The sequence below is a fragment of the Sinocyclocheilus anshuiensis genome, unplaced genomic scaffold (genome assembly GCF_001515605.1).
Source record: "Sinocyclocheilus anshuiensis isolate Anshui unplaced genomic scaffold, SAMN03320099.WGS_v1.1 scaffold224, whole genome shotgun sequence".
Lineage (NCBI taxonomy): Eukaryota > Metazoa > Chordata > Actinopteri > Cypriniformes > Cyprinidae > Sinocyclocheilus > Sinocyclocheilus anshuiensis.
In genome coordinates, this window is record NW_015558577.1 from 510,578 (window position 1) to 534,834 (window position 24,257).

At 37.6% G+C, this 24,257-nt stretch overlaps 1 protein-coding gene across 3 annotated transcripts in view; it reads left to right on the forward strand.

Moving 5' to 3' along the window:
* The window catches only part of LOC107679723 (neogenin-like), a 173,244-nt gene that overhangs the window by 27,151 nt on the left and 121,836 nt on the right, over positions 1–24,257 (forward strand). The gene's annotated exons all lie outside the window — the stretch shown is intronic.

The window sequence follows — 24,257 nt, forward strand, 5'->3', positions numbered from 1 at the left end:
GTCTCCTCCGCATCACCCTGGTGCCATTTTGGAGAATATTCGCTGGACGTAAAAAATGTATGCTGTTCTGTGTCAGCTGCGTCACGCCAGATCTGTTTCCCACGTTGTTGTGATTTGATCTGAATGAAAACAGCGTATCCTTGTGATGCAGCTGACACAGAACAGCATACGCTGTTTACAGGGTGATGCGGAGGAGACGAATTGTTGAATAAAGTATTTTTTTAAATTTTCTTTGCACATAAAAAGTATTCTCGTAGCTTCGTAAAATTACGGTTGAACCCCTGATGTCACATGGATTATTTTACAGATCTCCTTGCTACGTCTCTGGACTTGGGAACATTTCAGTTGCGTTGCTGTCTATGCAGGGTCAGACAGCTCTCAGATTCCATCAAAAATATCTTAATTTGTGTTCCGAAGATGAACGAAGGTCTTACGGGTTTGAAACGACATGAGGGTGAGTAATTAATGACAGAATTTTCATTTTTGGGTGAACTATCCCTTTAACTGTATGTTCACCAGATTTTAACATAACAGCGGGTGCGACCGTTTTTAATTTTAAAACACAAGGCTTTTAGTCTTAAGGTTTCCAGTTATTTCGGCTGTACAACATCATTTCATTGTGCTGCTTGATGTTGCATTTTGGTATTTGTTGTTAAATTATTTTATTATTGTTATCATAAATTGCAGTACGCTGGTTTATTGCACAAATAGTTTACCGTTCACCCTTAGTGACCAATGAATCGAAAGTCCTGCGTATTCACAGAAAATAGCTTAATTCTGCATTGAAAAGTAAGGTGGGCAGCTGACTATTGTGGACTATAACTTTACTAAGCTATAAGACTTGTTAATTATTTTTAGATTGGTGGACAACAAATCTTGCACTGCAAGAGGGATGTTTATCTAAGAAACGGAATGTAATAGACTTGAGAGTTAAGTCTTTTGACTTGGGCCAGTAAGAAACCACCCAAAACACCCTGGAAAACATGCTAGCATTGTAGCGAATTTTGAACCACTCACATTTTGTTCACAAAATGTAAAAGTGTAGTTAATAATAAGATTTCCTGTTGTTTATTGTTAGTGCTGTTTTTATGCTTAAAAAGTCTAATTCTGCATTATCAATGCAGTGAATGAATTGTGTGTTCATACTAGGGATGTCATGACTCATGAGAACCGATACTACGGTACCAAGTCTGTATAAACATTTTAAAATCCTGCCGGTACTTGTTTTTCTTCAGTACAGCTTGTTCATTTGTTGTGTATCCGTCCGCGGATTATCCTTATTAACATTACTGGCCAATATTACTGGTTTAAATAATTGTTGTTTATGTTAATGGTTTTAAAAGATATTTTTGGTCTGCCAGTATGTCAGTGAATTTAAACGAATCTGAAGTGAATAATAACGTGACTCTGATTCTGTGATTCTACATCATCTTAGATGGAATTTTCTACAGTTAATTCAGAATTTCACAATTAATTGTGAAAAACACAAATAAATTGAATTATGCTAATTTGTGGTTTTAAGACTTGCTCACACAATTGTTCGACATGAGAATTCATTCCAGTTTTCCAAAGTGAATTGTCTGTCCGGATGATACAGAATGAAGTGTAATTCACAAAATTCTGATTCTGTGCATGTGATTCTAGATCTTAGATTGGGGTCTTTCAGCAATAGTCTCCAGGTCCAATCCAACAAACTATTACTGTGTGCTTTGTGTTTGGGTGCCACGTTCTTTCTGCCTTTCTCTATAGCTGTTTCTATTCAGCGGTACACAATGCACAGCCTCTTCAGGAAGTGTCTTTGTTGAAGGGATTTTGCCTGGTTGTCAGTATGAATGTAGAATAACAATGTACCTTGAACCTTTGGAGAAAGAAAGTGTGTCGTTTCTATCCAGGGTCTTTGTGCACTTTGAGAACATTTGTGTGAATGTGTGTGGCGAGAAGGGGGGTGTCAGACATGCATGAATGTGCACATGATGTCAGAGTGTTTGGACAGAGCTCGTATGCGTTCACTCAGCCTGCAACTCCTCCCCTGCCACCAGCAGACTGTGTCTGGACAATGTCAAATCCACTGTGAATGTTCTTTGTTCCAGTGGCCACCAGATCGGTGTTTTGGCCCCTCTGGTGATCCTGGTAATGTCTCAATTAATACTTGTCCCGCATGGCCTCCTGGTTACAGTGTCCTACTCTCGTGCTTGCAGTTACACTTCACAGTGGATAATTACCACGTTTTACCTTTTTTATCCTTCTTCTACACAATTTTGTGCAAATAACTCAGAATTGCAGTTCAGAATTTTGCGATTCGTAAATCGAATTATGCTAAGGTGTAGTTTTAAGGCCTGTTCACACCAACACAAATGTTTAGCACAAAAAAATCAATCTGATTTTCATATGCCAATTGTCTGTTCAGACCAATCCAGAAAAAAAAACAGATAAGCACAGTGAAAATGTCTACTTTTATTTTTTGTTACAACTAACACCGTTGGTTCTAAAAGTGAGGGGGTCATAGTGGTTGCTGTGTCCCTGGTCTTAGATTCATTATTTATTATCTTTTGTTTGTTTTAAACTCTACACTTTTTGCAAAAATAATGATTAAAGTTTCAAAAATCTCTTATTGAATTACATCGATACAGTTTTAAATGTTCGAAATGTTTAAATGCTCACTGAATGTTCCTCTTTTATTTGGTTTAAATATCGCAATAGCATCGTATCGTTAGTTCAGTATCAAGATTTGTATCGAATCGTATGGATTTGTGAATGGCAGTGAAGCTACACGACTGACATTGGTAAGTCACATGACAGTAGCAAACATTATGAATGTACTATAGTATGTCAGGATTACATTCATACCATACAAAGTCATACTATATAAAACATACTTTTCTGAATGGTGGCGAAGTAATTGCTTATTCAATAGAAGTACCAACTTGGAGAGTATTCAATGCAATTCTAATGCATGGCCTGTAGAATTTCTTCTGCTTGCAAACTCTGGTATTTCTTAGAGGAAAATACCTTAGAGGAGTATTTCTTTTTTTTGTTGTTGACATGTTTTACATTGTTAGCTTTACTGGCATTCTTCTGCTATCGGCAATTTGCATGTTCCTTCATTGAAAAGGGAAAGGAAGTGTTTGTTTATTTTGTCATAGAAGTGCGAGTGATTCAGTTCTTTGAGAAGAGCATCTATGATCAGCATACATGCCCAGGACCTCAACAGGAAGCAATCAGTTCCACACCAGAAATTTTAACCCTTGCCGCTTTGTCATTCGAAAATGAGATGCAAATAAGGGTGCTTTGAGAATTCAGGACCAGGAGTCACAAAAGGCAGCGGACCGAGAAGGATGTCCTACAGACTAACAGATCTCTCTGCTGGGAGCAACAAGCTCAGTTGGAGGTGCCACACAAAGACACATTCCATTGACACATCGCTGCCAGTCGAGTTTTCCGAGGCCCTGTGGTGCTCTGTGGGCTGGAGATGCTTAGGATTTACAGTGCGGTTCAGTCAGCTTGGGACAGCTCATTTCTCACTGTTAGTGTCTATGCTTGCCACCATATTTACATGATAATAAGTCAGAGTTAGATTAAGCTGTTTGATTACAAGCATTCTGATGTTGGAGACATATTCTAGACATTTGTATAGTACCTGAATTTATATTATGCAAGTTCATAAAAGCCTTTGATCTAAAGTTGTCGCTATGTGTGAATTTTTAAATTGTAATTTAAAAATATTACCAAATGTACACTGCAAAGGTAGCATAGAGACACTTCTGAAGTGGCATTTAGGTGTCTTTACACAGACTATTTAGAGGTGGCATGAATGCATTAGCACAGCAAATACAACTGTATGCTTTTATATTAGGGCCTGAGGTGGGTCAATGTGGGTTTAAAGGAACACTCCAATATTTTTGAAAAAAAAGGCTAATTTTCCAGCTCCCCTAGAGTTAAACAGTTGAGTTTTACCGTTTTTGAATCCATTCAGCCGATCTCCGGGTCTGGCGGTAGCACTTTTAGCTGTAGCTTAGCATAGATCATTGAATCTGATTAGACCGTTAGCATCTCGCTCAAAAATGACCAAAGAGTTTCTATATTTGTCCTATTTAAAACTGGACTCTTCTGTAGTTACATCGTGTACGGAAAATGAAAAGTTGCGATTTTCTAGGCCGATAAGGCTAGGAACTATACTCTCATTGTGGCGTAATAATCAAGGAACTTTGCTGCCGTACCATGGGTGCAGCAGGAAAGGTCCTTTATTATTATCTTGCCTGCTGCACCCATGGTACGGCAGCAAAGTTCCTTGATTATTATGCCGGAATGAGAGTATAGTTCCTATTTTATAGTTCCCTCCATTTTCTGTCGGTCTTAGTACACGATGTAACTACAGAAGAGTCAAGTTTTAAATAGGAAAAATATAGAAACTCTTTGGTCATTTTTGAGCGAGATGCTAACGGTCTAATCAGATTCAATGATCTATGCTAAGCTACAGCTAAAAGTGCTACCGCCAGACCCGGAGATCGGCTGAATGGATTCGAAAACGGTATTTTCAAAAATAGTGGAGTGTTCATTTAATTTAGTCAGGCTTTTATGCAGCATTGCATCTTTACACAGGATTTTAAGCAGGCAAAGAGCAGCCTTAACTCAGCTGTTTAAAGATGCCCCGAATAGTCCGAATAGAGATGGACCGAATAGTCAAGGAAAACCAGCCAACAAGAGTCAAAAAGCATCTCCGGATGCACCTCACGATGTTGGTTGAGAGAAGGAATGGTGTGCAGAGCTTTAATGTACACAAAGGTGGCGATTGTCAAAAACTTCAAATATAAGAAAGCTTTTTTAAATATCCATATTTATATGTTGTGTTATTGGTCACACTTTATTTTAAGGTCCATTTCTCGCTATTAACAAACCATTAACTACGACTTTTGCCTCAATGAATTTTAGGTTTTGGGCAGGATTAGGGATGTAGAATATGGTCATGCAGAATATGTGCTTTATAAGTTAGCTGTGCATTAAACTATTTTAATGCACAACGTGGATGCCAAGAACCACCCGACGTAAAGTATTTGACCGTAATATTTGACCGTTCTAATAAACAGCCAATATGTTAATAACAGGCATGTTAATAAGCAACTAGTTTATAGTGAGAATTGGTCCCTGTACTAAAGTGTTACCGTATTATTTCATAGTTTTAATAGCTTCACTATTATTCTATTTGATGTTATTTATTTATTTATTTTGGTGAGAAGTTTTTGCCACCAAAATAATTTTAATCACATGTTCATATCCCTCTCTTTGCCTTGTAAACATTCTGCTTTTGCTGTTGTACATTTAAGACCGCTATTATGATTGACTATAGTAGGTCATACTCTTTGAAAATCAAGCTTAGAAACCCAAAGAAAATCTTGTTTCCCCATATACTGTACATATTTTCAAATATGTCCTCTTAAAGTGGCAAAACCAGTCCATGGCTCTCATTTCTCACAGATATGGGTGGATATACCTGTACCCACCTGACATAAGTCAACATGAAGTCATAATTGACCTTATTTACTCTCTTAATACATGATGATTCATTGGTGTGTGCTGTTCCAAAGAAAAATTGTTTGTTTTCAGAACCATTTATCAAATTATTGTTCTGACTCAGAAACAGCTTACCTTTTTGGCTGACATGACTGGAGTCCTCTCATTTTTCAACAAAGTCAGGTCCTGACCTGCATTTTTGGTCATTGAATGTTTCAGTCTGAAATAGATAACAGTACAGATTTCAAATGGGTTGCAAAGCTCTTTTTCGAACATTTGTTTCTAAGTGTTTTCAAGTGGGACAGTGTGCACTCAATGACACGTGGTATGATGTATTAACTGGCTGATCGGAGCAGAGCTAAAGTGGTCAGATCCGGAACTAGGACAGGCTGTATGGCTCCCGCTGACAGAAATGAAGACATCTAGCGGAGGTTTGCTCCGTGCAGACATGTTTATTTTGCACTGTTGTGAACTGCGAATCTCAGAGGAGCTTCAGGACAAGGCTGTTATCCATCTCCATCACCATTGTTTAGAAAGCAGGACGCTTTTCACTAGCTTTGATGCATAGCTCTGTTAACTACAGTGTACAAAGAACAAGATACATGATTTAAAGGGATAGTATGTTGTTCTGCAGAGCCTAAAATATGATATTTTGAAGAATGTTGGTAACCACACAGTGTCGGTTCCTGTCAACTTTGATTTTATGGTCAGAAATACAATAGAAGTCACTGTGAACTGAAACTGGTTGGTTTGGTTACCAACATCGGAAACTTGTGGTTTCCGATATTCAGTATTCAAAGTATCTTCATGTTCCAAAGGAGGAAGAAAAACATACAAATTTGGAGTGACATGATGAGTAAATGATGATAGAACTGTCTTTTGTGTGAACTGTCCCTTTAAGGTATCAGCACAAACAGGATGTAAGGTTTAATGCGTAGGGTAAGGGGTTTATTCGGTTAGCAAGCATCTCTTTTGAATTTGGTTTCAGTGCACTGAAATTAATTTTTCTTCTCGTATTTTCTTGTAACTATAATCTTCTAAAAACCACTGGGAATAGAGCTGCCGATATGAGCGTTCAAAACCTCCTCCCTCCAATTTAGAGCTTTTGGAGAAAGATCTGGCCTACATGAGACCTGTAATTAAACTGAAATGTGACTCTCCCTGGAAAGTCTTTTCAGTGGGGGAGTGAGTAAGTTGCTCAAGTCGTAGTGTTTTTCCTCTCCTATTTGTCTCAGGAAACATGCCTTGAACACTTTCAACAAGAACAAAATGCTAGACTGTATTTGTGTGTGCGAGACGAGTGTTTGTGTGCCTGTCAGAGCAGCATTCTACCCTCATTTTCTCTTGCTCTTTTTGTAACACGTGTGTGTCTGTGGGAGGACAGCTTCATACCTGCACAATAGACGAAATGTGCAAATAGTCACAGCTCACTAGAGCGTAACACTGTTATTAGAGCTGCTCTCAGGTGCTAAACAGCCTTTGTTATTGAAGAACACAGGAAGACACTCTCTTATAGTCTCGATATGGCCGATCTATATCACAGCAATACACCCTTCTTGGATTACTAGGTTAAAAATACTCGCCATGATCTCAAATTTTGGCAGAGAGCATTTTCTTACGAGGTTGCGTGATATTCTGCCTTCAGTTAATAATGGATTCTTTTTGTGGCCAGGGAAAGTGTTTTTTCTTCGTAGCAGAGGATCATAGAAGGAAATTAATGTGAGGAATATGTGGTTTTATGTCCTTCCTTACTATATTAGCGAATCAAATCTGAGGCTTAGGCAACTTTGTAATTCACATTACTGAAGGCGCTTTCATATGTGGCAAAATAACCTTGACCTAGAAGGGTTCTCCAATTAAACTATCCAGTTCATGTCTTTATATAGAATTACATTAAATAACATTTCAAAATTCATATAAAACGATATATATCTATATTACAGTTTGAAAGTTTGGGGTCTGTAAAAAAAATTTTTTTTTTTAATGTTGTTGCAAGTAGGGCATTGCACCAATGCATTTATTTGGGAAAAAGGTACAATTTTAAATATAATGAAAAAAACAAAAAAAAGTATTTATTCTGAAATGTGACATTTCATACAACATAATGTGTGTGCACTGTGTATATTTATAAATACGTACACATGCATGTATTAAAGAAAAATTTTATATATTTATATAACTAATATTTATAATATAAATTATATACATCTAAATATATATACATATAATACATATATAAAATATATATATGTATGTGTGTGCATTTAGATAAACATAATAAATATACACCGTGCACACACACACATATTATGTAAACAGACTTTTATTTTGGATGCGATTAATCATAATTAATCGTTTGACAGCCCTAATTTTAAAATGTAATTTATTCCTGTGATGGCAAAGCTGAATTGTTCAGAAATGTTCTGATTCTTCAGAAATCATTATCAAATATGCTGATTTGGTGCTCAAGAAATATTTTATTTTATCATCAATTTTTGTGGAAACTGTAATTTATTTATTTTTTTTGATGAAAAGAGCAGCATTTACTTGAAATAGAATTTGTCTGTCTTTATTGCCAAATTAAAAAAAAGGAAGAAAATCTAATACTGACCCCAAACTTTTGAATCGTACTGTATATATACGTGTGTGTATGTATATATATATATATATATATATATATATATATATTAGTATGGTATGGTAGCATGATACTTTGGTATTGACCCTGATGGAAAATGGAGCTTAAGCTATGTTTTGAATTGATTGCTGGTTATTTTAGTTGGTCATTAGTTTGCCAACCAGCCACAACGTTCCAGAAATCAGCCTGACTAAGCTGGTATGGCCACCTGGTGGTTGGTGGTCCAAGATGGTCTACCAGCATGGACCACCTAGAAACCAGCTACCAAAGCACAAACCAACTACCACCTTGTTATGGATTTTCCAACAGACGAACCATTACCAAAAATCATGTCCAAAATCCATGGTACCATGGTACTTTTTTGGCTCTGAATTCAACCTCACCTGTACATTTGTTTATCTGGAAAGAGGTGGCCTGCAAGTGTCCTCAAAAGCTTTCCGGCTTCTTTTGATTTATTTCGAATACGACGTCTACTAAAGCAGTCTAATTATTGGCAGTGCGAGAGCTTTTCTGTAAACGTCTTTACCATTACCGCTACAGCCCACCTTAGTGAGAGCGTATCTGGCAGACTGCCAAGCCTCACCCAGATATTACCCACCTGTGCGAGCGAGGGGGACGCAGCCTGTCAGTCATGCCGCACGTCTTTGTTCATTCATGCCTTGAGGTTTTAAAGCCATCAAAACTATGCGCTCTAAATTTGGAAAATACTGGATGAGGTACTGATTTGTGTCCATTTGGAGCGAAGCCCTGGCTCTGCCGGAGGCTAGAGGGCGGTGGGGGATGTAGTGTTAAGGGGTTAGACAGAGGGGTCTCTCTGGGACCCAGCACGCTCATTACTGCGAGGAGTCCATCACTGACAACAGGTCACCATGGTAACGGTTGGTATGTGATTCCCACAACAATGCCAAACCTTCCCCCAGCCTCCCTCACCATTTTCCCCAATCAGCACATGAAATTCTCTCTCTCGTTCGCTCTGTCCGTCTCTCTTCTCTTGCTGTCTTACTATATTACATTATTGTTGGCCAAGGACAGAGTGAGGGTGTTTTTGACAGCTCGTAGAATGGCGGTGGTGGTATGGCGGCATGCATGTTAGCGTTGCATGGAAGTGTTCGGTGCAGACTTACAGGGCAGTAATTGTGTGCGCTAGATTGTTCCGGTATAATTGTGCAATGATGGATGGCGCTGCTTTGGATTGAATCCACGCCTGCCCTCATAAGGGTGCGCTCTGGAGACGGTTGTGTGTTTGAAGATGAAGAGAGATTGTGTGTGTGTTTGTGTGTGTGTTGGGGGTTGGAGAGTTTGATCTGCAACAGGATGATCACTGTTTGGCCTGCTGCTCTTGCCCAGCATGTCCATCTTGTGCTGTTTCAAAAGCATTTATGTAAAGGTACAATGATAATGCCATGTTTTTTGGAAATTCTTTGAAGTACATGTAGCATGTATCAAATACCATGATATGCGAATGTAGAAAATACAATGGTATGCAAATGTTAATCAGCTAGTATGAAGAAGAAAATGCTCTCTGCCAAAATTTGAGATCATCAGCTGGTATTTAAATACCATACTATTACCATTTAATACCATGACAGTAGCTGTGTCAGAGATCACATAATGTCTAGTAGGTCAACATTTGATGAAGAATTCAATTCGTGATCATTAAAAAAAATATAATGTACACTACTCAAATGTTTGGAATTATTATGAGTTTTGTAATATTTTTGAAAGAATTGTATGCTTACCAAGGCTGAATTTATTTGATCAAAGATACATTAAAACAGTATTTTCATGAAATAACACAATTGTGTTTTCTATATTGTATTATATTTTAAAATGGTATGTATGTACTTCAGTCTTCAGTGTTATATTACCCTTCAGAAATCATTTTAATATGCTGACTTAGACTAGTGCTCAGTTATTTTTAGTTATCATTTGTACACAATTAATAAAGGTCCTTATTATTATCAATGTTGAAAACAGTTTTTAGAAGCCATGATACATTTTTCAGTATTCTTTGATGAACAAATATTTCAAAAGTATGGCATTTATTTGAAATAGAAATTCTTTAGAACATGATAAATGTCTTTACTGTCACTTTTGGTCAATTTAAAGCATCCTTCATAAATAAAAGTATTAATTTATTAAAAAGAAAAAGAAAAGAAAAAAAAACACCCTAAAGTTTTCAGCTACTGATGCCATTGCAGATTAATGTATTCCTTCAGCTAACGTGTTGAATAATACAGGAGTATTTGAGTAAAAGTGATTAATATTTGACTGTTCATGTGATTTCAATACTGCAGCCATCATGACGCAACATGCTATTTTTAAAAGTGCTTTTATATTAGGATTTGACTGGAGTCTTTTCTAATGTGATGAGCGTCCATGATTTTTCAGAAGTGCTATTAATTTCTATACAGCTTTTTAATGTGGAAAGAATGACTCTATGCACCTTTAAATTCAAATCTTTCACAGATTTTCCCTTAAATCAATGCTGTTAGTAATTACCAATTAAACAGACCCGCCATTCATCCAGAGCTGCTTCATCCACTACTGCAAAAACTGTGTAAATGACTTCTCATTAATTATTCCCTTTGCCATTACATACACATCACTGCTACGGAACACAGCTAATGATGCAATTCACCCAGTATAGCTAAAGCTCAAGAAACTGAGAAGCCAACCCAAATATAAGCGTTCTGATTATGAGTGAAAATTAATGTGAGTAACTCTAAATGTGAGCAAAAGCATCTGATGATTTATGCACTAAAACAGGCAGTCTTGATTGCGCCTGCAGGGTCGCAGCGCTGTCTGAGGTCAGATACATGTAACGATACCATATGCTCCCGAGGGTCCATGATGCTGAATGTGCAGAGGATGTACAGGAAGTGACATGTTGGCCCTCCAGTCCCATGCTGCTGTTGACTAGCCCCCTGGTGAGCTGACACCTGCTCGCTCACACACTTCCAGCCATTCTCTGGAGATTTCCAAGAAAATTAGGCTCTGCCTCACCCTGATCTGACTTAGGGCTGTGCAATTAATCGCATGCGATTGTCATGCGCATCTCGTCAGTAAAGCCGGTTCCGTGATTAGTAGTAAATTTAGTAGTTCACTGACAATTAGGCAATATCGCATTCATTATCACAGGTGATTCAATCTGCGATAATGAACACGATATTGCCTAATTGTCAGTGAACTACTAAATTTACTACTAATCACGGAACCGGCTTTACTGACGAGATGCGCATGACAATCGCATGCGATTAATTGCACAGCCCTAGACTATATGCAACTTTAAATTCAAATCTTTCACAGATTTTCCCTTAAATCAATGCTGTTAGTAATTACCAATTAAACAGACCCGCCATTCATCCAGAGCTGCTTCATCCACTACTGCAAAAACTGTGTAAATGACTTCTCATTAATTATTCCCTTTGCCATTACATACACATCACTGCTACGGAACACAGCTAATGATGCAATTCACCCAGTATAGCTAAAGCTCAAGAAACTGAGAAGCCAACCCAAATATAAGCGTTCTGATTATGAGTGAAAATTAATGTGAGTAACTCTAAATGTGAGCAAAAGCATCTGATGATTTATGCACTAAAACAGGCAGTCTTGATTGCGCCTGCAGGGTCGCAGCGCTGTCTGAGGTCAGATACATGTAACGATACCATATGCTCCCGAGGGTCCATGATGCTGAATGTGCAGAGGATGTACAGGAAGTGACATGTTGGCCCTCCAGTCCCATGCTGCTGTTGACTAGCCCCCTGGTGAGCTGACACCTGCTCGCTCACACACTTCCAGCCATTCTCTGGAGATTTCCAAGAAAATTAGGCTCTGCCTCACCCTGATCTGACTTAGGGCTGTGCAATTAATCGCATGCGATTGTCATGCGCATCTCGTCAGTAAAGCCGGTTCCGTGATTAGTAGTAAATTTAGTAGTTCACTGACAATTAGGCAATATCGTGTTCATTATCGCAGATTGAATCACCTGTGATAATGAATGCGATATTGCCTAATTGTCAGTGAACTACGGCTCTGTGTAGTAAATGCCACTCCATCTGAATGCAGATAATGGAGATTTACTACCAATCACGGAACCGACTTTACTGACGAGATGCGCATGACAATCGAATGCGATTAATTGCACAGCCCTATCTGACATTATTATCCTCTGTTGCGATACAATGGGCTTTGCGCATTTGTATCTCGCTTTTGCAGCCTTGTATTGTTAATGCAGTTCCTCTAAATTCAGTCATGAATGAAGAGAAAGAGACTTTTGGGAAAATGAAAATCTCTCCGTGTGTTTTAAATGCAGCCAAGATTTGAGACTCTTGCGTTGTGTGGATATAGGATGTGGATAGACGGCCCAATCTTGCCGAGAAGGGGTTATGTTAATATGATTAAATCGGATTACAGTGTTCATCTGCAGATCAAAGGAGCCGAATCAATTAGCACCCCCACCTTTAACACTGCCGACGACCAAGTCAGAATACAGCCGGGAAAGCCAAGATGGGCGCATTTTATTTGACATTCAAAGACGATTCAAAGAAAGAAATTTCAAGGAACTCTTTCCAAAAGCCATAATCTCTCTCTCTCTCTCTCTCTCTCTCTCTCTCTCTCTCTGAATGTTTTCCTTTCATTTGGTTTGTGTTGTCTACAGATGAGAAGTGAAAAAGGGATAACAAAGCAGTCCTGAAAAATTGGCTGTCATAATCGTCTAGTGTGCAGTGACTGGGAGCTTCAACAAAGGTGCCCCCTGAATTGACATGAAAAGGTGTTGTGGAGTCGGCCCAGCATGCTGTCAGGACTGAATTAAGACATTCAAATCCTCCCGTCACCCTCTCCAGCTTTCACTGCTTTATTCACTTCTCAGAGAATGGCAGCCAAACTGGAATCACCTTTGTTCAGTCAGTATAAGGAGCAGGCCACTCAAAGGACGCTGTAGGAACCCTGTGGCCTAGCTGTGATTCTGTTATTGCTGTTAAAGTCATTGATTTAAACAAGCAAGCCTGTGTTCTTTCTAAACTGATGTGAGAGGAAAGAGGAAATTGTTTTACTCTATGATTGTAGACATTGCTGTTCTTGGTTATGATTTAAGTATACACTTTTTATCAGGTGTTTCTCTTAAAATTCAGTTGGAGAGACAAAAATTAATGGAAATGAGACAATGCTTGACATTCATTCATTATAAGACAATTCACAATTGTTTCAGACTTTGGGTATATTGTCAGATCAGAGTTTGAGAAATTGTTTAGATCTCTTCTAAAACTCTATAGGAGACACAATTAAGGCTTTTCATTCAAAAGGCAATTCCACGAAGCTAGAGACACAAGAGACTCAAAATAAAATATTTGACATACGTATTTCACAAGTGTGCAATACGGGTTTGTTTTAGGGCTGTTTTTCACTACTTCTCCCTACCATGCAAAATCTGCAGGAGGAGAAGGTGGGTGAACAGGTTGGTGGTTTGCCATTTTGCACTTTGTTGATTGACACTTCCTGCAGACACTCCAAAATACTCCCACACTGGCAACATAACTATGTTGGGTGCAGGTCGAGTGTCTTGCTTTTGTGTCATCTCCTCTGACACAATTTTATGCAACAGTAAGTAGCTACATCATGTGGGATTATTTACAATATTATCATACGTATACTATTAACAAGTTATCAGTTTTTCATTTTTTAAATATTAAGTTTTTCATCAATACCAGTATATGGCATCAGTCCTAGTTTGGAACAACGTGAGTGAATAAATCATGCTATATCCACATTAATCCAGATAAATCTTTTTCTTTACGTTTTGGTAGGGATGGACGATATGGCCAAAATTGATATCACGGTATATTTCTTAATTTCGGTCGATACGATATAATTCCGATATCGATATGAACACTCTTTATCTGAAATAGAAATCTTTTGTAACATTATAAATGCCTTTATCATCACTTTTGATCAATTTTAAGCATCCTTGCTAAATAAAAGTATTAATTTCTATAATTTCTTTCCCCCAAAAATAATAAAAATTATACTGAATGGAATAGTGTATAATGTTACAAAAGCTTTTTATTTCAGATAAATGCTGATCTTTGGATCTTTCTATTCATCAAAGAATCCTGAAAAAAAAATGTACTCAACTGTTTTAAATATTGATAATCAGCAAATCAGCATATTAGAATTTGGCCATTCGCACACCCTGAGACAGTGTTTTTGTCCAGCAAAATGCAATAATGAATATGCTTTTTTCTCATCAAATAAATTTGCTTTGTGGTATGGACTGTGAAAACGTGGGTATTTGAAAACGATGATGCATGTTTAGTCATGTATTGTATGCATATATACAGTATCTTTGGCTGTACCGCCATTGTGCCTGCTAGTATTCACTTTTAAATGTTGCCAAAGATAAATGTTACTTCTTCATATTACATTCCTGCAAAGATTTGATGACCAAATATTTACTCGCAATTCAGGGCTCCAGACTGTGACCAAATGGTCACATTTTGCGACCATTTTTTCTGCCGGTGCGAGTAAATTTTGTGTGTGGTCGCACTGGCGCGACCACCGCGTTGTTCAACTCGCGTTGCCATTTCTGTTGCTTATGAGAAACATCAAACGGCAAACAAAATGAAAGCGTAACAAAATCCTGCTACTCGTTTGAGCTGCCAGCGCGGACCGTTTATCAGCTCAGACTGATGTGTCGGATGAGCAACTTTTGTAAAACACTAGTTTGGACAGAGCGTTTTGAAACAAAATTGCAGTTCAAATATCTGGATATATCTGGATCAGTGTGGATGTAGCCTCAGTGTTTCCCACTGTTCCTAGAGACACACCAACAGATTGTCAACTCTTTCAGATCAAACACACCTGATTGAACTCATCAGCTCTTTAGTAGACACTCCTAGACCCCAAATGAAGGATATCAGATGGCGTCAAGTATACGCTACACAAATTAAGCCCAATTTTTCCTCACCGACAGTTTTCTGGAGATCGCAGAGAAAAGTGCTGATGCATTGTTGATGCCTGAGAAATATTTAGCAGGCTAAATATCTGGATGTGGCTGCGATTCGGGGTCTTGCAGTGTGAAGGTGACGACCTTCAGCCAATGAGAAAGCAAGATGAAATTTCACTTTGTAAACAAGAGCTAGTGAAATATTGCGTATTATGTAATATGACATGACTTTAAAAATTATGTAATGTATGGGCAGCATAACTGAAACATCTGTTATGTTTGCTGTTGGTGTGCCTCCAGAAACAGGGTCGGAAAACACTTGTGTAAATAATCACAGAATTTTTACTTTTTAATGAAATATTTATGATATTTCTTTCCTATGGGCAGTCTAGAGATGAAGAAGACCAAGGGAATTCATTTTCAAAAGATCGATATCAGTCCAATCTTTGATCAGTCAAAGAGATGCACATAATTTCCAGCATTATCTCTTTTTTTTTTTTCTCTTAAACCAAATCCCAGAAAAATAGCAGCTAGACTGTAGCTTCTAATAGCTTGCTACGCTACTCTGTGTGGAATCAGGGCCGTGATCTCTGACTTGGACCTCATCAGATCATCACAAACAGGCCGCAGGAGAATCCGTCGCCGGTTCTGCTGTTTGTCTCTGTGAAATCCCGGCCCCTTAGTGCATGTAAATTGAATGAGTGTGATTCATAGGCAGCGCTGCATGTTTATGTGGCACTGGAGTGAGGCAGGAGCACGGTTTTACTCTATCACCAGGTCTGTGCATGTAAACAAGCAGGGGACGAGTGTAGTCGGCACGCAGACGCCGTGTCTATCGCAAACCTGCTGCAGGTCCGCATGAATAATTAATCGCACCCTCTTAGCGTGATGGAGGAGACGTCAAGGCCTGGGGGGAAAAGCTCTCCAGCTGTGAAAAGAGCCTTTCTTGATTAAATATAAAAATTGTTTATTGGTGTTAATAGTATTGTTGTTTTTTTCCACTCTGCGTTTCCTAGCTCGTCAGCTTGTCATTTGTTTTTTGGACGTGATTGTGTTTTCCTCACAGATTTGCGGTTACGGATGTGCCATTTATTCTTTTGTCATTTCCTCTTGAATTACAGAGAACAGACGTCCATTTTGCAGCTAGCTGTCTCTATAAACTCGAATAGCCTCTCCTCGTGGGTTAGTTGGGATAGAGTGAGTAATTGGCACAAGACAAACAAGTTGCTCTTGCTCCGTGTTCGAGGGCTTGTAGTTGCAGGCATTTTAAATAGCTCTCCTTCCCACCAATCAGAAACAGCGACTCCTTGTGTATTTATACATTCATGAGAGTGGAGAGCCATGAAAGCAGATGCACACAATATAAAAATAGGCTTGTAAAGGGTATGAAGGGTTCACGGCCAGAGAACCCTTGTGTTTAGAGGGAAGGGCTCTGTGAAAACACAAATAATTACCCAGCTTCAGCCAGAGTGTCTCTTTTCCAGACACTCACACAAACTAACACGCAAACACAGCTGCGGGGGAACTGTCTGTGTGACCTTCTCCTCTTTTTTCAGCTCTGAAGAGGCTGGCACAGCCCAAACTGGCAGACGTGCTGGGGTGACGCTGTTTGCCTGTCCAAACCACGTTCATCTGTGTCTTCCTTTCACTACTGCATGTTTACTTCACGCTACTGAAGATCTGCTCTTGTTGCATTGCGGTCTGTCTTGTTTGATTTCAAAAAATGCTTACAAGAAAGTATGTGAGATTACCATTCAAACATACTTTGGAAAGTCATGTTTTTAGATTCTTTGATTGCAAAATGAATTGCTTTGCAGTAGGCCATTACTAGACTTAGGTATTGACTAGCATTGTTTTAGAATTATTTATATTGTTATTAATGATATTAGCTTTGATTTTTATAATTTCAGTTTTTATTTAGGTTTCAATTTGTAATGTGGCTTTGTCATTTTTTTTAGTTTTTAAAAAATATTTCTAAACTCTTTTTTTTTAGTTTTTCATTTAATATTTATATTTTATTTTCACTTTATTTAAAATTTAAATGAACAAAAGGTTTTTAATGGTTTTAGTTAATGACAACAACATTGATATTGACTTCCAAAGCTACTTTTTGTAATGAGTAATAAATATTCAATAAAAGTTAGGATTGATTCATCAATGACACTTTGTTTTTTTAATTAATTCAAAAGTACAGTGCATTAAAAAAAATAATGATTTTAATACCTTTTCTACAATGAACATTTTTCTAATAAAGTTGTTTTTTATTTTGGGCATGAAGTCAAAAAGTGTGAGGGTGATAGAGCTGTCATGATATCTTAATGAGGAAAAAAATAATAAATTTAAATGAAAATGAGATTTTCATGCAAATATTTTATTATTACTATTTATTATTATTAATAAATTAAAATGTATTATTATTATTTATTAAGTAATATTATAATATTACTAAGAAAATATTATTTAAAAATATATTATAAAATATTATTCATTTTGTAAAAACCTTTGTCATGTGGTGTTATCAACAATATCAAGTGGTGCAACAAACATTCAGTGGAAAAAAGGGAAATTATATCTTAGAGAGGGCTCCCAGCAGACCCTTAGGAATGTGTGAAGGTCAGTGTCTCATTAATCAGAATTTTTTTTCATTTATTTACTTTTAAAAATGCAGCGTTAGTTCTGGTTCATTCTACTGTATGCCTGCCGCTTCATTTGTGGACTGTGTCCTTCAAGCAGGGATGCATTGGCCTTGCTCATTTTGATAATGCGGCTTTAGATCTTAACAGGAAATGGATTTATTGAACGAGGCTCGATGCACCTATGTATTGATGGACAGTTTTGCTCTGCAGCTGGATTGCTCTGCACATGCAGAAGAGATGTGGCTATCAAGGTAACGTTTAATGAATCCAGAGAAATGGCAGGCTTCACAGTGCCTATCAAATGGCTCCCTCCTACTCAAATGTGTTCTGCTATCACTACATCTGCCTTTTGAATGGGAAAATAAGTGGAAGTGGGGGCTGAAATGCAGTACGTTGCATTTCATCTCTGTCTTTGCATTTACTGGCTTGATTAAATGTTGCTGAAAGCACCTGAAAGTCCTTATGCAGCACATGTAGCCCATTCCAATAGAATATTAATTATTCATCATATCCACCCTATATATGATGTATGGAGAATATTAAATACATCTAGCCCTCCGCTTTTTGTTTTTATATAGATTTTTGCTCTCATTAGGGTTGCATCTTCCAGGTCATAGATATTGTGAAGGGAGGAAGTGAACATTAAAAAAGGTTACTGCTGCTATACATTGAGCCTTGGTGCTCATGTGGGCAATTTGAGTTTGAATCCGGCTCGTGACATTTTCCCATTTCATATCGTTCCCTGTCCGTAAAATTGTCAAAAAGGTCAAAAAAGACTCATCGCACCTACTGTAAAGATAGTATCTACAGTATTGTGCAGAAACACATACAATGTACAATTCCACAGGCATCTCTGTGTGTCTTATGATAGATATGAAGGTCATATTCTTGACTAGGCTGTGAGCTTTTGTGCATGTCATGGTCTGAAGATAAGACTGCTTTTTGATGGCATCTGTGTCAAGAGCTTCAGCGTTTTCCTTCCTGTGTTTATGAGAGAGGCACTGAGATGACAACGAGTAGATAGAGGACAGAGAGATAGAATCCCTCATCTCAGTCACTTCAAGTAAATCCCCCTCCAGCGTGCAAACACGCAGAGCTGCAGCCATGTTTCTGTCTAGTAAGATTTGACATTTCTGTTATACAAACTGCATCTAGATGCTAAAAACAAATATAGACCTGTCATTCTCTCTAGATTCAGTTTTTACATTGGTACAGGCATTTTAAAATCAAAGTATAGATGCACCATGTTTTTATCTACTGTCAAATGGCCTAATTCCAATTACAGATTTACCAGTAATTTCACAAAGCAAGCCTTTTATCGGTCACTTTACATTTCTGTCAGATGGCTTTATCCTGTCTAAAGGCCTATTTTCATGTGAAAATTCTAAGTGATAAATAATTTAATTAGAATTAACGGCTGTTCAGGCTAGCATGAACGTTGTCCCTTTTTTTTACAGAGAGGTTTTCTAATCTCTCATCATAATAGGAATTAAAAACTGGCCAACCAATAGTATTCACACTTTTTGTCACATGCCCAGAGCTGCTTCAAAAAACTATGACTTGATGGTGCTTACAAACAATGAATAGCAAAGGAAGAATCCAGAAACAACATAGTGAATGCAAGAATCTCACCAGCCAATGACAAAAATCTTAACCTCCCTTTCTTTTTTCTCTGTGACAATTGAGTGTCAGAAACTGAAAGTTGTGAAGCGTTTTGTATACTGGGGAATTTCTGATTTTCTGTAAGCGCCACCTACGGTCATAGTTAAAATAATAGTAGTTAAAATAGTTCAATATAACTAATAGTTAAAACAACCCAGTGGCTGGGTTTGTCCATATTTAACCCAACTTGAGTTGATTTTAACTCAGCATTTTTTTGTATTTTTTTTTTAGAAAAGATAGTCCTGTCTGCAGGTCTATCATGTGATTAACTTCTGTACAAAAGAGAAGTTCTCACATGAGGTTGGTCATTGCAGGACATTGTTTGTTCTTATTAATTGTAGAGTCATTACATTAGTCTAAGTTGGTCTAGATGTTTTTTTGGCCAAGTAGACCATCATTGTCAAGCTGGTTAGGATTGTTTGCCCACTCTGGATGAGCAACAAACCAGATGCCATGTTCCAAAAACATCCTAACCACAATAAACTGGTATGACTTGGTTTTTCCAGCAGGACCATAGCACAATGATCAAACAAAGCTCTGTGGCACGAAGCCGTCCCTACATGCAGAACGAAAGCGAGCAAAGGCCTGTAATGGGAAACAGAAGAGAATCGACTGCCGGACCTGGAGAAAAAAAATTCCATTCCTTGGAATCTCAGTGGAATGGCAGGCCCGGCTTTTAACGAGTGGATCCAGGAAGATAGCATCAGCGCAAATAGCTGTAACTAATTATGGCTGCTCTACTTGGATTCAGTTTACCTTATCTTTGCAGTCGTGCTTGACTTTCGGACACTTATCCCACTTCTTTTGCAACTTCCAGGAAAAAAGGAGCTGCTACAGCTTAGGATAATGCTGCCATCAAAGAGAGTTTACGAAAGGACTAAACAAGAATTCATGCACACTGCAGTGTTGGGTCCGAGTCCACCTTGTCGAGTCCTAGCTTTGAATCAATTGAGTTTAAGTGGGAGACGTTTATTAATGTCTTTTTATATTAACGTTATGTTGTTACTTTTTTATTTTATTTTATGTTACACATGACATGGATTCGTCTGTACTCTGAAAAATTTCCACGTCCAAAATATCCAAGTCCGAGTCCACCCGAGTCCGTCCAAGTCCAAGTTCATTCACAATTGCAGTCCGAGTCCGAGTCCCGAGTCCAAGTTCCCCAACTCTGATGCACAGTGTTTATTTGTTCCCCACAGCTCACTGAATTTTCTGTTAAACTGCACAGTTCTGGTGCTGGATGCTGATTGGTCAATGCAGCATTCCAACTGTTTTGTCATTTTAGCTATATCTTCAGAAGAATGCCACTTAATGAATTACAATGTTTTAATTACATTTTTTTTTTTCATAATATTTTTTTAAATGTAGTAACTGCGTTAAGTCGATCGAGGCCTTTAGACTCAATCACTCGGACCTTATTGCTTAGTTAAAGGCCGATACAGGCCAACACAGCCATTGATTTATTTTTAGCCCAACACAGGATTGACTTTTCTCTTTTAGTGGAAGAAAATGCATTTGTATTTCATCCAGTTACCCTGCATGTTTATGAGCCGTAGTTCTGCCGTTGACTTTCCTGAATGTCTCAGCCATGAGAGATTAGATCAGGAGCTTGTCTCTGGAGTTTAGAGTTGTTAGTTTTAGAATTGCTCTCTAATTAAAAAGGTTTAACAGGATCTATTGCTCACTGGCTCTGGTAATGAAGGAGTACATGCTGCCAAATACAAAATTAACCTGTGCTGAGCTTGTGTCAGCTTTGTGCGTGTGTGAACGGGTGAAAGTGGCTGATTATTGGTAAATAGAAAAAAGTTGGTATTAAAATTTTGTCGTAACTTAAATCACACAACATATACTACCGATTAAAAGATGGACAGATTTTGAAAGCAGTCTTTTATTCTTTATAAAGGTTGCATTTATTTGATCAAAAATAGTTTAAACGATATTGTGAAATATTCTTACAATTAAATTTTTTGTTTTAATATATTTTAAAATGTGATTTAATGGCAAAGCTGAATTTTAAGTAGCCATTACTCCAGTCTTCAGTGTCACATAATCCTTCAGAAATCATTCTAATATGCTGATATGTGTAATATTTTTTTATTTTTTTAATAAGTATGTGCATTGTAAATGACCCCTAACTAAAGCAGAAAGACCATCATAACAATGTCTTACAGCCAGCCGATAGCTCTGTGTCACCCCACAGAAAAAGAAAGAACTCTGAAAGCAATATGAGTTGATTTCCTGGTTTTTGAAATCCAATGCTACACAGTGGTTGACTTTGCTAAGCTCTGCTGGAGTATATTGATTTTTCTGGTGTGCATGTGAGGGAGGAAAAAGGAAAAAACACTATTGTATTGCATTAAAAAAATCTATAATATATCTAATTACGACCACTTCATTTTCTTTACTATTAGGACAGAAAGATAAATGTTTCTGTCCCTCCTGTATTATTCGCTCATCTGCCTCAGGCCACTGGAGATGAAGAGCATAGCACAAGCTTCCTGGTTAACAAAGTGCTGCGCATCACTTTCCCTGTGATATGCTTGTATAGACATGGCCATTCTATCATCCCAGTGACAAACAGAACAATGAATTTTCACAGTGTATGAGCAAAAAACTTCTACTATCAGAGAACCTGATACTGCAAGACATACATCAAGTGGCTTGTATTCTGTAAATGAAGTGTGTAAAAAAAAAACATGATTTCCGTATTATTTCCTTTATAAAATTATAGAATTAAAAATAATAATAAAGTCGAAAAATAATAATAATAATCGCTAAGCTCTCTAACTCAGTGGTTCTCAACCTGTTCGACGTGAAGGCCCCTATTGTCCAACACAATATCTGAATATTATATTTCCTAAGATATTTCCTCTGGTACTTCTGCTGTAATTATGACAGTGCTGACTGTTTTCAAACTTTTTTGTTAACAAAAACTAGGAGTGTTGATATAGGAAAATAATTAGCTACAATTAATTTCATGATTCCAAAAGATTCAAAAGTCTGTTTTGATATGTTTTTTATTTGGCATTTGAATTACATTATAATTAATTAATTGCATTTGTAATATAATTAAATAATTTTAAGTCTTTCTGTTGGCTCTTTGTGAGTTTGATTACGTTTGTTAAGAAACACTGCTTCAAACAGTAACATTTAGCTAAAAAGCTATCATTACCAAAGCTGGTGACTTAGCCAGGCTTATCTGTTGAAACCCAAAGAATCCCAACAGTTCATTTTAAAATATCAGCATGTTGGAAAGCCTTCTGATTTTGGACCTAGTATTTAGTGTAGTAGGTAACAAATGACTGGTTTGATTCTAAACATTTTATTTCAAATAGACCCATCCAAACATACACTATTTGGTTGAGTTGGAAGCAGACATGTTGGAATGAGCAGTGTTTTCAAAGTTTGTTTTTAACATTAAAATTACTGTGGAAAAAAAATAAGTAGGTTGATTTCCCCGAAATGTCTTTTGTGGTGCTTTCAAAACAGTGCTTCCCACGAAATTGCTTTCTTTGTGGTCCATTTGTGGTTGTAGGGGTCCAACAAAACAACATTCTTTCCATCAATGGTGAGAGTTTGCAGTAGGACTACCGAAATTGCACACAGCACCATTAAGAAAATATACCTGTTTTAAGGTGGAGATCACCCCAATGCAGCAGTGTTCCTAAAAGTCCCAAGTATACTTCATATTCCACATTCCACCCCTTCATACGCACAGTTGAGCGTGCAAGCCATTTAAAGTGTGCTTCATTGACTGAGCGCAGATGGATGTGTTCGGCATGTGTGCAATACTTTTCAACAAAAAAGCTTTTTAGCGTTTTTGGCTGCATTTACACAACAGTCTTTTGGGACTTGAAAACACAAACTTTTGAAAACGGTTTTCAAAGTGCAACTTTTTGAAAATGATACCTTTATCATTTCTGTGTAAACTACAAAAACACGAAATTGTGAAAACGGTGATGTCTTGCGCATGCATATTATGTGTTCAGCCTCTAGGTATGAGCGCAGGTGCGTAGTGTATCTTTAACAAAGTGACATCGCCAACTACTGGCCTGGCATGCACAATACAGCATTTGTAGTTTTCGAGGATCCGTGTGAATGGGGATTTTTTTTGAAAATGTTGTTGTTAGTACATGAAATGCAAAGGGAAAACATTTCTGTTTTTAGGACATTGTTGTCGTGTAAACATACTCTTAGTGAACTTTCGTGAAATGTGTTTTAAATCGGTCGCAAACATGCTGTTTGTTGTCTGCATGCAATTCAGCGTGGACACGAAATCAGGCTGCAAGCAAACGCATGCACGGAACATGATGGTGCCAAAAAAACAAAAAAACATTTGTATTAAAGGGGTCATCGGATGCAAAATTCACTTTTACATGTTGTTTGAACATAAATGTGTGTTGGCAGTGTTTTGACACATACACCCTATAATGATAAAAATCCACCCAGTGTTTTTTTTTTAATCCCTATAAATATTATCCCTTTCGCCTTTCCTAATAAAATCGCCTTTCCTAATAACGTGCTAGTTAGCAAGTTCCACGGCTAAACACTGGAGCAGGTGTAGACAAGATTGTCTCCTAAGCGATTGAGATGTTTTGTAGTTTGATGTGATAATGAACATAGCATGTCATAGTCGTCATTTACTCCTGACATCTGAGCCGCTGAAGACGTAGTGGATTACTTCTGTTTTTGAAGGGAATGCGCCCCCCATACCTAAATGCGTTTATGTTTGTGCGAATCATTCGTGATCCAGCTTCACCTACAGAAGAAGTGAGTATAAGGTTCTTTTATCAATCTTTGCAAATCGCCTTTCCTAATAACGTGCTAGTTAGCAAGTTCCACGGCTAAAGTAAACAGTCTCATG